The following is an 11,404-nucleotide window of genomic DNA, read 5'->3' on the forward strand; positions in this document are numbered from 1 at the left end:
TTCTATTCCTAGCCTGCTGCCCTTGCCACCAAATTTCCAGGCAATGGCTCAGGCAGCCAGATCCTATTTAAATGGCTCTTGGCTGCAACGCTACCTCAGCAGGGGCCAGAGCCGCGAGCCCTTCAAGTAGCCGCAGCAACCCTGGGCGGCTGCCGAGCAGCGCAGTAGCAGCGAGACTAGGAGCCACAAGCCCTTTGCTGGGTTTTTAATTCTAAGCCAATGGCCCCAGACAACTCTGGGGGGAGGCTAATCCCCAGGCCTCTCCCCTTCCGCCCCAGGCCCCACCCCTTCTGGGGTGGAGCTGGCCTGTGCCCACCTACCAAAATTCATTAAGTGGCCCCCTTGTGAAAATTATTGCTCAGCCCTGTGCTACACCTTGCAGTTCTCAGGTGAGGTTTCAGTGAAGTCCTAATCTCTTTTGGTCATTCAAGGTCCCATAGCAGTTCCCACAAGAATGACCCAGGGTCTCAAGTTCTGATCTGCGTAATTACATTCCTCCGCGTTCTTGGGATTTCAAACGTATACGTTCTCGTTGTCTGCCCTATCGTGTTGCTGTGAGCTGTTCAGCCTCTGCAGCGCTCCACCCAAGACAGGGGTGAAGTAATCCCTACATATAGTTTGTGCATCCGTTTTAAGTTTCTTTCGCACTGTGGGATTCTGACAGATGAAAGCAGCTCTCGAAATGAAAGTGCAATTACTGGGTGACACATCTCAGGCAAGCACTGTTTATAGAGTTGAGGTTTTCGAACTGTCAGCGACAAGCGTAACATGAAAACACTCCAACGGCTGGATAAAAATACCATGGTGCCGGTTTGTTTCGTGTTTCTATTGTTGGGTTGAGGGACGGTCTGATTCAGCATATTCCCTTCATGACGTTCTTTTAATTTGGATTTCTGACACAGTTGGAAATTGGTTACAATTTTCTGCGTGAATATCTCTGACGAAGAAGCTAAATTTGCCCTGATGTGGGTTCCTATATTATTTAATTTGGTTTCTCAATTAGCTTGGATACAAAGCTTGAAGTGTTTCTCTGCTCCATGAATCTGGCCCTTATCAAGAGGTGTTTTTGCTCTATTTGGGGGAGGGGAGGCATTTCCCCTACAATGGTGCAGCAACATTTCCCCTACAATTAGCTTGAGCCACTTAAATAGGATTCCACCCATATGGTAATGACAGTCCAGGAGTTAATGAGCAATGGCAGTCCAGGAATTTAACTATTACAACGCATAGCAACAGAAGACCGTTATATCAACTACTTTTTTGTTTTGGCTCCCGGCTGGTTCACCCGAATTGCTCCGTGGGCCGCAAACAAACGGGCCGCAGGCCACATCTTGAGTAGCCCTGCTCTCGAACTAGTTTCCAGCTGACGGGTGGGATACCAGTTGTGATAAACTACGCGTCACCTCTTCTGGGTTATGCACCGAGCATGAAGATAACCAGAATTCCAGGCTGTCATCCTAACCCAGTCCTGCATCGGGCTCCATTTGACGGCGCTTAGTGGGAACGGAAGATGCTGGAGCACCTGCAATTCACACTTGGCTTTTGCGACAGATCTATGGAAACAGCCTGTTTGCCTCTTTCAGGCACCGCAGTCTAGTAGACTGATGCTACCTGTTCATACAGATTTCCCTGACCACTTTACCTGCAGCTCTTAATGGGCAAGAAAAGCGTCATTCCAGCTCCTGGCACTAATTGCTTCTGCCTGTCTCAGATGTTTTGAGCATCTGGTATGTAACGAGCAAACGGCTTCAGTTTTCCATGTGGCCTTTTATGCTCCAGAGACAGCAAAGAACTTTGCAGTGAACGGGAGCAGCCGTTCCCCCCCTCCCCCCCTCGGGGGTACGTCCTACCCATTCGCAACCGGCCTGTCTCCATTTCCTTCTCCGGCGTGATCACACCCATGCCCCCAGACCGCTACAGTCCTCGCTGCCTAAGGAAATGCCTTCGGGAAGAGAGGTGAAGGCACAAATGGGAGTTAGAGCACCAAAGTGCCCGTTGTGCCTTTCAAAGTCTCCCCCTAACGTATGAATTGGGCTGCTCTGATTTACCCCAGAGCCTGGCCCATAGCCCATAGCTCGTGAGCAGGGAGCATGAAGGCCCCCTTTGTGACCCTCTCATTGCTGCCTTGAACGCTCGCTAGCAAACATCCCCCAACGCTCATCACGTTCCCCGTAATCAGGGTGCTTCCTGCTCAAGATGCAAGGAGACAAAGGAAAAACTCTGCTGAGAAAATGCAGGTCTCTGGTGTTCGTCCAACCTGCTCTTAAATATCTCCAGGGATGGAGATTCCACAACCTCCCCAGGCAATTTACTCCAGTGTTTAACCACCCTGGCAGTTAGGAGGTTTTTCCTAATGTCCAACCTAAACCTCCCTTGCTGCAGCTTAAGCCCATTGCTTCTTGGCCTGTCCTCAGAAGCCAGGGAGAATCACTTTTCTCCCTTTTCCTTCTATTAATCTTTTAGGTACTTGAAGGCTGCTATCCTGTCCCCTCTCAGTCTTCTCCGTTCCAAACTAAGCAAACCCAGTTCTTTGTCTTCCCTTGCAGGTCATGTTTTCTCAGCCTTGAATCGTTGTGGCTCTTCTCTGGGCCCGCTTCAATTTGTCCACATCTTTCCTGAAATATGACACCCAAAACTAGACACAATACTCCAGCTGAGGCCTAATCAACGCAGAGCACAGCAGAGGAATTGCTTCTCGTGTCTCACTCCCAACACGCCTGTCAATGCCTCCCAGAATCACGTTTGCTTTCTTTGCAACAGTGTCACGCTGTTGACTCGTATTTAGCCTGTGGTCCACTATGACCCTAGATCCCTTTCTGCAGGTCTCCTTCCTAGACGGTCGCTTCCCATTCCGGGTGTGTGAAACTGATTGTTCCTCCCTAAATGGAGCATTTTCCATTTGTCCTTATTGCATCTCATCCTGTTTACCTCGGTCCATTTATCCAGATTTGTCCAAATCATTTTGAGTTTCCATCCTACCCTCCAACGCACTTGCGACCCCTCCCAACTTGGTATCGTCCCCAACTTTGTCAGTGCGCTCTCTGTGCCATTAGCCAAACCACTGACGAAGCTATTGAATGGAACCTGCCCCAGAATCGATCCCTGCGGAACCTCAGACAGTTTCAGTTTTGATCCGTCACAATCCACAGCGTACTGGGTGGCTATTGGTGGATAGGCAGGGTGTTGGCAGCAGCTTCCGTTACTCTGTGTGACTGTAGTAGGCATGGCGGGGGGTCCTGTTTTCTGGCATTAGCTGTGCACAGGCCGAAGGGGAAAACGGGCTGAGGTTGATTTCTCCTCTTCTGAGCACACAAGCAGTAGGCATGTTCTTGGTGTAGCGGGCCAATACATCCCTGCTGGGAGCGGGGGGGGGGGGGGCTGATAGCCCAAAATTATCTCTGGGGAGCAAGACCCTGTAGGGGAGGCTTTGTGAAGGAAATGACTTGATTTGCACCGTGCACGCGGCTGTGCTCGGAGCCCAGGGTGCCTGTGGTGGAGGGCGTAGCGGGGTGCAGCTTGCCCCTCGCCTCCTTGTTGTGACAGCCGTGGGGGCGGGGTCCACGGGTGATACGGATGCCGTTGTGAAGCAAAAGCAGCAGAGACAATAGAGAAAGATGGAGGAAAAACGTCCGTGCAAAGTGCTGTAGCTGAATCCCAACCCTCGCCCGGGCCCGGCTGTCTGCGGCGAGCTCCACAGGGGGGTTTTACATCGACAGAAGCCCCTGCTCCCTTGCCTGTCCGCCCCGTCCTCCCGCCAGCTTCGCCAGTGAGCTGGGAGGTTGGGGAGAGCGTTGGTTGGCACACAAGGTGCCTGTGGTCAGCAGAGCGGGGCTGGGGGATTGTGGGTTGATCGGGAGGGTCTGAGAACATGCGGCGGGTTTACCATCCTCTGGCCGGCGTGAAGCTCCTCAGTTCTCCGTCCGGTTTTGAGCAAAAGAGGATCCAGGTCCCATGAACCTTAGTGGGTTCGGGTCCCACGCACCTGGGAGCAGCCGGGCTGCCACCGCCAGCTTCTCCAGGGCGTGAGCTGGCAGCAGCTGGAGGTAGGTTGGGTCCCAGTGGCCGAATGGATAAGGCATCAGCCTGTGGAGGCTGGGGTTGTGGGTTTGAGTCCCACACTAGACACCACCTGCCTCCAGCCAGTGGCAGCCCCACCAGAGAGAGGATAAGATGCTGGCCTGGGAGGCAGCAGACAGTTCAACTCCTGGCTCCTCACAGGCTTCCTCTGACATGGGCCAGTTGTTCCACCTCCCCAGGTGGCGTGTGTGATGTGCGCAGAGCCTCCACCTGCCCTACGCAGCAGCTCCACGCCCGGGGTGAATTGCTGGCTCACCCTGGCAGGCGGTCTCCTAGCCGCTCGAGCTGCCATTGGCTGCCCATCCCCGGGCGGGCGGTCAGTCCGAGGGAGGCCTGAGCCAGCCAGCTGGAGGGAACCGCTGGCATGGGACGGTGACGGTCCAGCCGGGCGCAAGGGGCCTGTTGGAGATGGAGGACTGCCCGCTCGGGGTCCCGCAGGCGTCTTCGCTGCTCCTCCTCCAGTCCTGCCGCCTTGGCCACTGGCTTCCCCCTCACCAAGGAGCAGGGCTGGATTGAGGGGAGGGGAGGGGGGGGGGCTAGCCAGGCAGCTGCCCGGGACACCAACTTATGGGAGGGGGGCACCTGATGGCAGCTCTAAGGGGTGCAGCATGCGGGGGGGGGGGGCGTCGCATCACATGCCCAGGGCACAGGAATGGCTCGAGCCGGCCCTGCCAACGAGTCACATGATGGGGGGGATGGCTGGTGCCTGACTCCTGTCTCCCTGATATCACAGCCCGCTGCGGCAGGACTCCTGGCCCCGCCTGTTGGGGGTGGTCACGACCGATAGCCTCCCAGGGTAAGTTTGACAGCCGGCTCCCCGGGCTGTGACCCGCCTCTCGGGGGGCAAATGCTGGGACCTCCCTTGGCTCTCGCCAGGTGTTCTCGAGGTGCAGGTGAGAGTCGGCTGTGCGCCCCTCTCCGGCTGTTGTGGGTGCAGGGCAGGGTACGTCTACGTCGACTGCGCTGGCTGCACAGGTATTTCCAGGAGCCCCCGCAGAAACTCAGCACCAGTTTCTTCCAAGCTGCTGCTTACACATCTGCTTGGCTTGGGGACCTCTCCTCTCCTCTCACCTCTGCCCAGACCCTGCTCTGATTTCCCATTCCCCCTGCTCTTTTGCTACTCAAGAATGTGGAAAACGAGGCTCTGTAAAGCACGGCCAGATGTGCAACAAGGCTGTGCGAAGCATGGCCAGATGTGCCGCCGGTCCTGCCCAGCCCTGGTCTGACCAGCTGGGTAAAGGCTCCTGTTACAGGGAACTTCTAAACAGCTTGCAGATGGTGCTTTTGCTGCACACTCCTCCCTGACATGACAATAACTACAGGCCCCAGGCTGCACGGAAAGGCCAGGCTGGCGAGGGGGGTGGCTACACCCTGGCCAGGGAATGACATGGCATTGCTCAAAAGCCTCCCTTGCGCTTCCTGCTGCCAGTGTGGGTGGGACTGTCGCTGCTTGCTGTTGCTGTGAGCTGTTACACCTGCTGTGTGCTCCACCCCAGCAGAGGCTGCATTTCTGGGGCCAGCGGAGTAGGGAGTCTTATCTATGCAGACTGCAGGCAGCTAGCACGTGCTCAGAGACTTGGCACAGGCCTGGGCTGCTGCCCCACAGCGTCACTTGTTGGCCTTCCAGGTGCCCTCGGGGCCTCTCTTAGGGCGGACAGGCTGCGAGGTCACCCACAATCCCAGCGTTGTCTGCAGCAAAAGTCTTGTCTGCTCCTGCTTCGTAGTTGCAGGCCAGACCGTCACCAGGTCTGGGCTACGTTCACAGCTCTCTGGCCCTCCCCCCTGTGACCTCGCGGCAAGTCACGTTGCTTTCCTGTGCCTTGGTTTCCCCAGCTGGAAAATGGGAATCTTCCCCACCCGCTGGGGGTTGTCAGTTAATGTCTGTGAAACACTGAGATCCTTTGCAGGGAGGACTGTGCTGGGCTCGCGTCGTCGCTGCTTTCATCGCTGACACCGTTAACTGCTCCCGGGGCGGCCGCGGCTTCTGGCCCTGCAGAGCTGCCTCGTGCAGGACTGCTGGCTCCTTGCCGGTGTGGGCGGGGAAGTGGCAGCCCCAGGCGGGGGCCTGGTGGGGCTGGAGCAGCCCTCCGCCTGCGGCAGGCGCTGGTGAACCATGACTTGGCAAGCATCCCCCAGTACGGGTACGTGTTGTGCTTACCGGCTCACCGTCGACATCCCATTTGTTAGGTGCACAACAAAATTCATTCCGCACATGGACCGGTGTGATGGTGAGTTGGGGGTTCCCCCCGACCCTGCGCCTCCACAGCGGCATGAACAGACTCCACCAGCCAGTAGAACAGAGGGAGTTTATTGTTCCTTCAGGGTACAGCCCGGCACAGATGGAATCTGGCTACAGGAAATAGGGCGAGGACGCCTCAGGCCCCCTTGAGATGGGGCTGACTGGCCCCCTACAACCCCAGCCCCCTCCTCAGTCTCTCTCCTTCAAGCTTAGCCTGTACTCTCCCTGCTTCCCCCGCCAGCCACCACCCTTCACCAGAACCCTGCTGGTCTCCGCCCCTCCTGCCTTTGTCTCTCCCTGAGCCTGGGCGTCTGGGTTAATCCGCATTTGGAGGCGTCAGGGGCAGCCCGTCCATAGGGGCGAGCGAGGCGGTCGTCCAGGGCGCCAAATGGTGGCGCAATCTCATTGAGGAGGCGGGGGTGCCGATTGCACGCTGCACCCAGGGCGCCAGGTGCTGGCAGCTGGTCTGGGGCCGCCCCGGTCCGTGGGAATCACATCATGGCTCGGGGGGACACCGGGTTACAGAGCGGACAGCCCCCCCCCCCCCCCCGCTATGCCACAACAGAGACGTTCGAGGGAACGCTGCCTGGCCTGTCTGCCTAGATCCTGGCCTCCCCTGCCGTGCTGCGTGCAGGGCAAGGCTCCCAGGACCAGCCCTATGGCAAGAAGAACGCCCCGGCCCATGCTGGGCTTTAAACCTGGCTCCTTCGATGGAGCCGTTCCCTTGGGGAAAGCGCCACAGCCGGCCGACTGCAGCCCAGGGCTGGCCTGGGAGCAGGCAAGAAGCAGCTTGCAGCCCACTCCGCCCTGCTGCTGCTGAGGAATTGAAGGCCAGGCCGATTCCAGCCCAATGCAAGCGGCCGGTTGCAGCCCTGGCCCATGGCGGCCGGGCCGCACACGTCTGCCTGCCGGAAATCCCATCGCCCCTTTGCAGATCCTCGGTTGCATGGGACGGTCCGGCTCCGCTGCGTCTCCTGCTCACTCTCCTCGAGCCCTGCCCCAGGCTGACGCCCACGGTGCCCACCACGGGCCTGGAGCTGCTCTTGCCGTGGGCCACACCCAAGCAGCGGGGCTGGCCCGGTGCACAGAACGACGTCCCTGGGGAGCCAGGTGTCCAGTTCTGAGCCGCACAGTCCGGTATTGGAGCTTTCTGTTCACATTGAGAAAACAGCAACGCCAAGAGAACTGTCCGGTATTTTCCCAACCAGGCGGAGTGGCGATGGGGATGTCAGGGCAAGGGTGGCCGGTATGTTTGTTGAAACCATCCGGCAACCTTCGGCGCCACGGGAATGTTGCGGCTGCTGGCGAGGCCGGTGCCCGGGAACCGCGGCGCCAGGGTTTAGTGCTCGGCGTTCCCGCCCCGGGACTCCCGGCGCCCTTGGTGGCCCACTGGCTAACTCGCCCAGCCAGCGAGGGTGTGGAGCGGAGCTGGGAGCAGCGTTGGTCTCCCGCAGCGGCTCCTCCAGGCCTCAGTGCTGCGGCTGAGGGAGGGGGATTAAAGCCAGGAGGGGGAGGGAAATGACCTGGCCATCGGGGGCTGTGTAGGGCCAAGGGGTGCGAGAAACTCCGCGCCAGGCAGGACGGAGGATGGGGAGGGCTGGATGCGGCTGGCTACGGCACTGCAGTATCTCCAGCGCCTGGGCCAGCCGCCTCCACGGGCTGGGCGAGTCTGCAGTGGCACCTAGTGGAGGAAGCGCGGGATGGCAGCGTATTGGGGGCACCCAAGGGCCTGCGACCGGCGGGCCTGACGGCTCCCGTGGCAGGGTCCCTGAGCAGTTACCCTGCGGCGCTTAGGCTACGGCAGACTCCCTCTCGCCGCCCGGCCTGGCCCCGTGTCTCCCGGCCTGGGCAATCCCAAGGAACCCGACGGTGCGCGCTCAGCAGGGAGGAGTGGGGCAGCGCGTCGACAAGCTGCCCCCTCTGGGAAAATAGCTCCCCCGCCCACGCGCCCGCCGGGCCAGTCGCCTGAGAGAGAACGCGGGGAGAATCCCTTGGGGCGCGTCGCAGCTCCGGGGCACGTGCCCGCCTGGCCCAATGGCCTGTAGGTCTCAGGCACTCACAACCCGACCCGCGGGCGGAGCCGTTTGCACACGATGGAACCCTCGCCGCAGCCCGTTTTCACCACGCAGACAGCGGCGCGCCTGAGCCCCTCGTGCCCGCTGGCGGCCAGGAGGAAACGGACCCCGAACGCCCCTCGGCGCAGGTTCCTGATTTAAGGCCGCTCGGTTTCTCTCTCTCCTGGACAAGCAGCTTCCGAACAACCGTGGCGGCCTCGCGATCAAACTGGTTATTGGGTTTGGGGGTTTTAAGCCTGGAATTGCAGCCGGCAGAACGAATGACCCCCTTGTTCGGGGGTGGGCAAAAGCGCCTCCCTGGGCCAACTCCGGCCCGCCATGGAGGTTGATCCGGCCCACGGACGCCCTGCCACGCCCCACCCCGGGCCAAGCAGGGCGTGGGGACAGGAGCGCGCCAAGTCTCCTCGCCCGCCAGGGGCGCACGGTGCTTTGTCAGCCACCAGATGAGCAGCTGCGGGTGGACTCTAAGCGCCACGCACCCCTTGCAGGGTGGGGGCAGGAGCCTTCGCGCATTTCCCGCCCCCCCCCCCGGGCCCTGAGTGGCTTGGGGACACAGGAGCATGCACAATCTCCTCCCACCGCCGGGGCCCGCTGGGGGTAGGGGGCAAAGACTTCGCACACTCCCTGCGCCCAGGCCAATCAAGATCTGTGGGTGGGGGAGCATGGAAGTGTCCTGGCCCCGCCCCCTCTGAGGCACCCCAGGGCCACTTTAAAAATTTCTGACGTGGGCCCCCCCTCCCCTTTCTAAAATTATTGCCCACCCCTGCCCTTGTCCCTGAAGGCAACAACCCTCATTTGCAAAGTGAAATCTCTTTTTCTGAGCCGAGTGAACTCTGCGACTCAGCCCTTTTCAATCACAGCCTTTCAGGGCTCCCTGGGGACCCCAAATTCTTCCTGAGGGCCCTTCCTGCCTCACTCGGGTGGGGGGCGGGGAGGCTCGTTCTACGCACGGTAGGGGCAGCTAAAGGGTTACAAGGCCAGAGAGGTGGCTCAGTGGGGGACGACCCCCCAGGGGCAGAGCAGCCCAGCACGCCCTGGGGGCCGAGGGGACAGAGCAGCCTTGCCTGGGGACCTGCACAGTCGGGGTCACAAATGGGCTGGAAATAGCTTCCTCCCCACCACTGCAGAGCTTAGCTGGGGGGCGGAGACGCCTCCCCCTCCAGGGCTGGTTCTCCGCACGGCGCCAGGAGCGGGGGCCTCCCCCAGGGGGCATTTGGAGGAGCAGCAGGGCTGGGCGAGCGAGTGGGGGCTACAGCCCGCTGGGAGCGGAGCAGCGTTACCGCCCGTTGGGCCGCAGGCCGGGCGGTCCTTGGCGCTCGATGCCGAAGGGGCGTTTCTGAACCAGGCGTTACGGGGGGTGAGGCGATGTGAGAGGGCACCCAGACCCCCCCATCATGGGCACCCCGGTTTGTCTGCAGCGGTCAGCGCCCCGTCCACTGCACACCGAGGGACAGCTGGCTGTAGAACTTCCCTGGGCTAGGCAGCGGGCCCAGAGGCCAGGCAATTCAGGGAGTAGGCTGGGTCTCTGGGTGTGGGTCTCACGTACCAGCCGGCAGCTACTAGCAGGATGATGTGTTGATGTTAAGGCCAGAAGGGACCGTTGATCATCTCGTCTAAGCTCCTGCAGAAGCCGGGCTCTCGACCCTCCCCCAGGAACTCCTGCATCAGACCCAGAACTTGTCTGAGCTACGGCCGATCTTGCAGCCCGGGAGGTGAGTCCGTCCCTGCGGCAGGGCCGGGATGCACAGCTCCTGTTTGTCACGGTGGCTCAGCCCTGAGCCCCTCTCTTGGCCCCGCCCCCACCCTATGCATTTTGCCACCCACTGGCTGATCACAGCAGGACTCAGTGATTCCCCTGCATTGGTTTATGGATGCCACCCAGGAGCAAGCTGGATCCTTGCTACCAGCCATGCAGGCAATGGAGAAGGGGCAGCGCATCTTCCTGCCGCCCTAGTGTGGAGTCCCAGTCCCTCCGTGCAGGAAAAGCCCCAACTGAGAATATTTGTGAAAAGATTCCAGCTCTTGGGAATCAGTCATGGGGGTCAGTCAGCATCTTGGAAACCAGGAACAGGGGCCTGCTGCAGGCTCTGTGATTTTATTGCACATCTCGAGCTGGTCCGTATTTCTCCGAAAGCCCTACCTGGTCGTGAGATGGCACAAGAACCTGGACTTTCAGTTACACAAGCGTCTGGGCCTCAACTTCGTGAGAAGAGCTTCAAAATGTGAACCTGCAAGACTCAAATCTCCAGAAAGCAAATTCTGAAATCCCAGTGGTCATGGATGGAGGAGGGTCCTGACTCAGGGCGCTGAGTGGGGGAGGGTTGGTAAAAGCTGGGCTAGGACCCACCATGCTGATTGGTCTGTCCAGCCAGCACAATCAACTTAAAGCACCTTGTGTCCCCTCTTTTCCCCAGGCTCGGGCAGGGACGTGCTTCCTGCAAGGACAACCCCCGACTCAGGGTCTAGGTGCTTTTTTTCCACCTTCACATCTCGCCTGCCCCGATGCAGCCCCAGCTGGACACCTCCACAGGGCAGCAAGCACTAGTGCAAGCCAGCTGTGCAAGGTGAGGCTGCTCCTCCAAGCTTGAGAGCAGGGTTAAAATGAAACCTACAGCCCTGCGGCAGGATACCACAGCCATGAGCTTCCTATAGCTCCCCCCCCCCCCCCCAGTGCTGCCCCACCAGTGTCTTCTGCCCCTCCCGTTTTCTCCATAGCCCCCATGCCACTCCCCTCTCCCATAGCCCCTCCCCCTCCATAGCCCCCATGCCACTCCCCTCTCCCATAGCCCCTCCCCCTCCATAGCCCCCATGCCACTCCCCTCTCCCATAGCCCCTCCCCCTCCATAGCCCCCATGCCACCCCCTCTCCCATAGCCCCTCCCCCTCCATAGCCCCCATGCCACTCCCCTCTCCCATAGCCCCTCCCCCTCCATAGCCCCCCCCTCCATGCCCCCCCCCCTCCCCCATAGCCCCTCCCCCTCCATAGCCCCCATGCAACCCCCATAGCCCCTCCC

Source organism: Pelodiscus sinensis, chromosome 20 (assembly GCF_052426305.1).
Source record: "Pelodiscus sinensis isolate ZL-2025 chromosome 20, ASM5242630v1, whole genome shotgun sequence".
NCBI classification, from domain to species: domain Eukaryota; kingdom Metazoa; phylum Chordata; order Testudines; family Trionychidae; genus Pelodiscus; species Pelodiscus sinensis.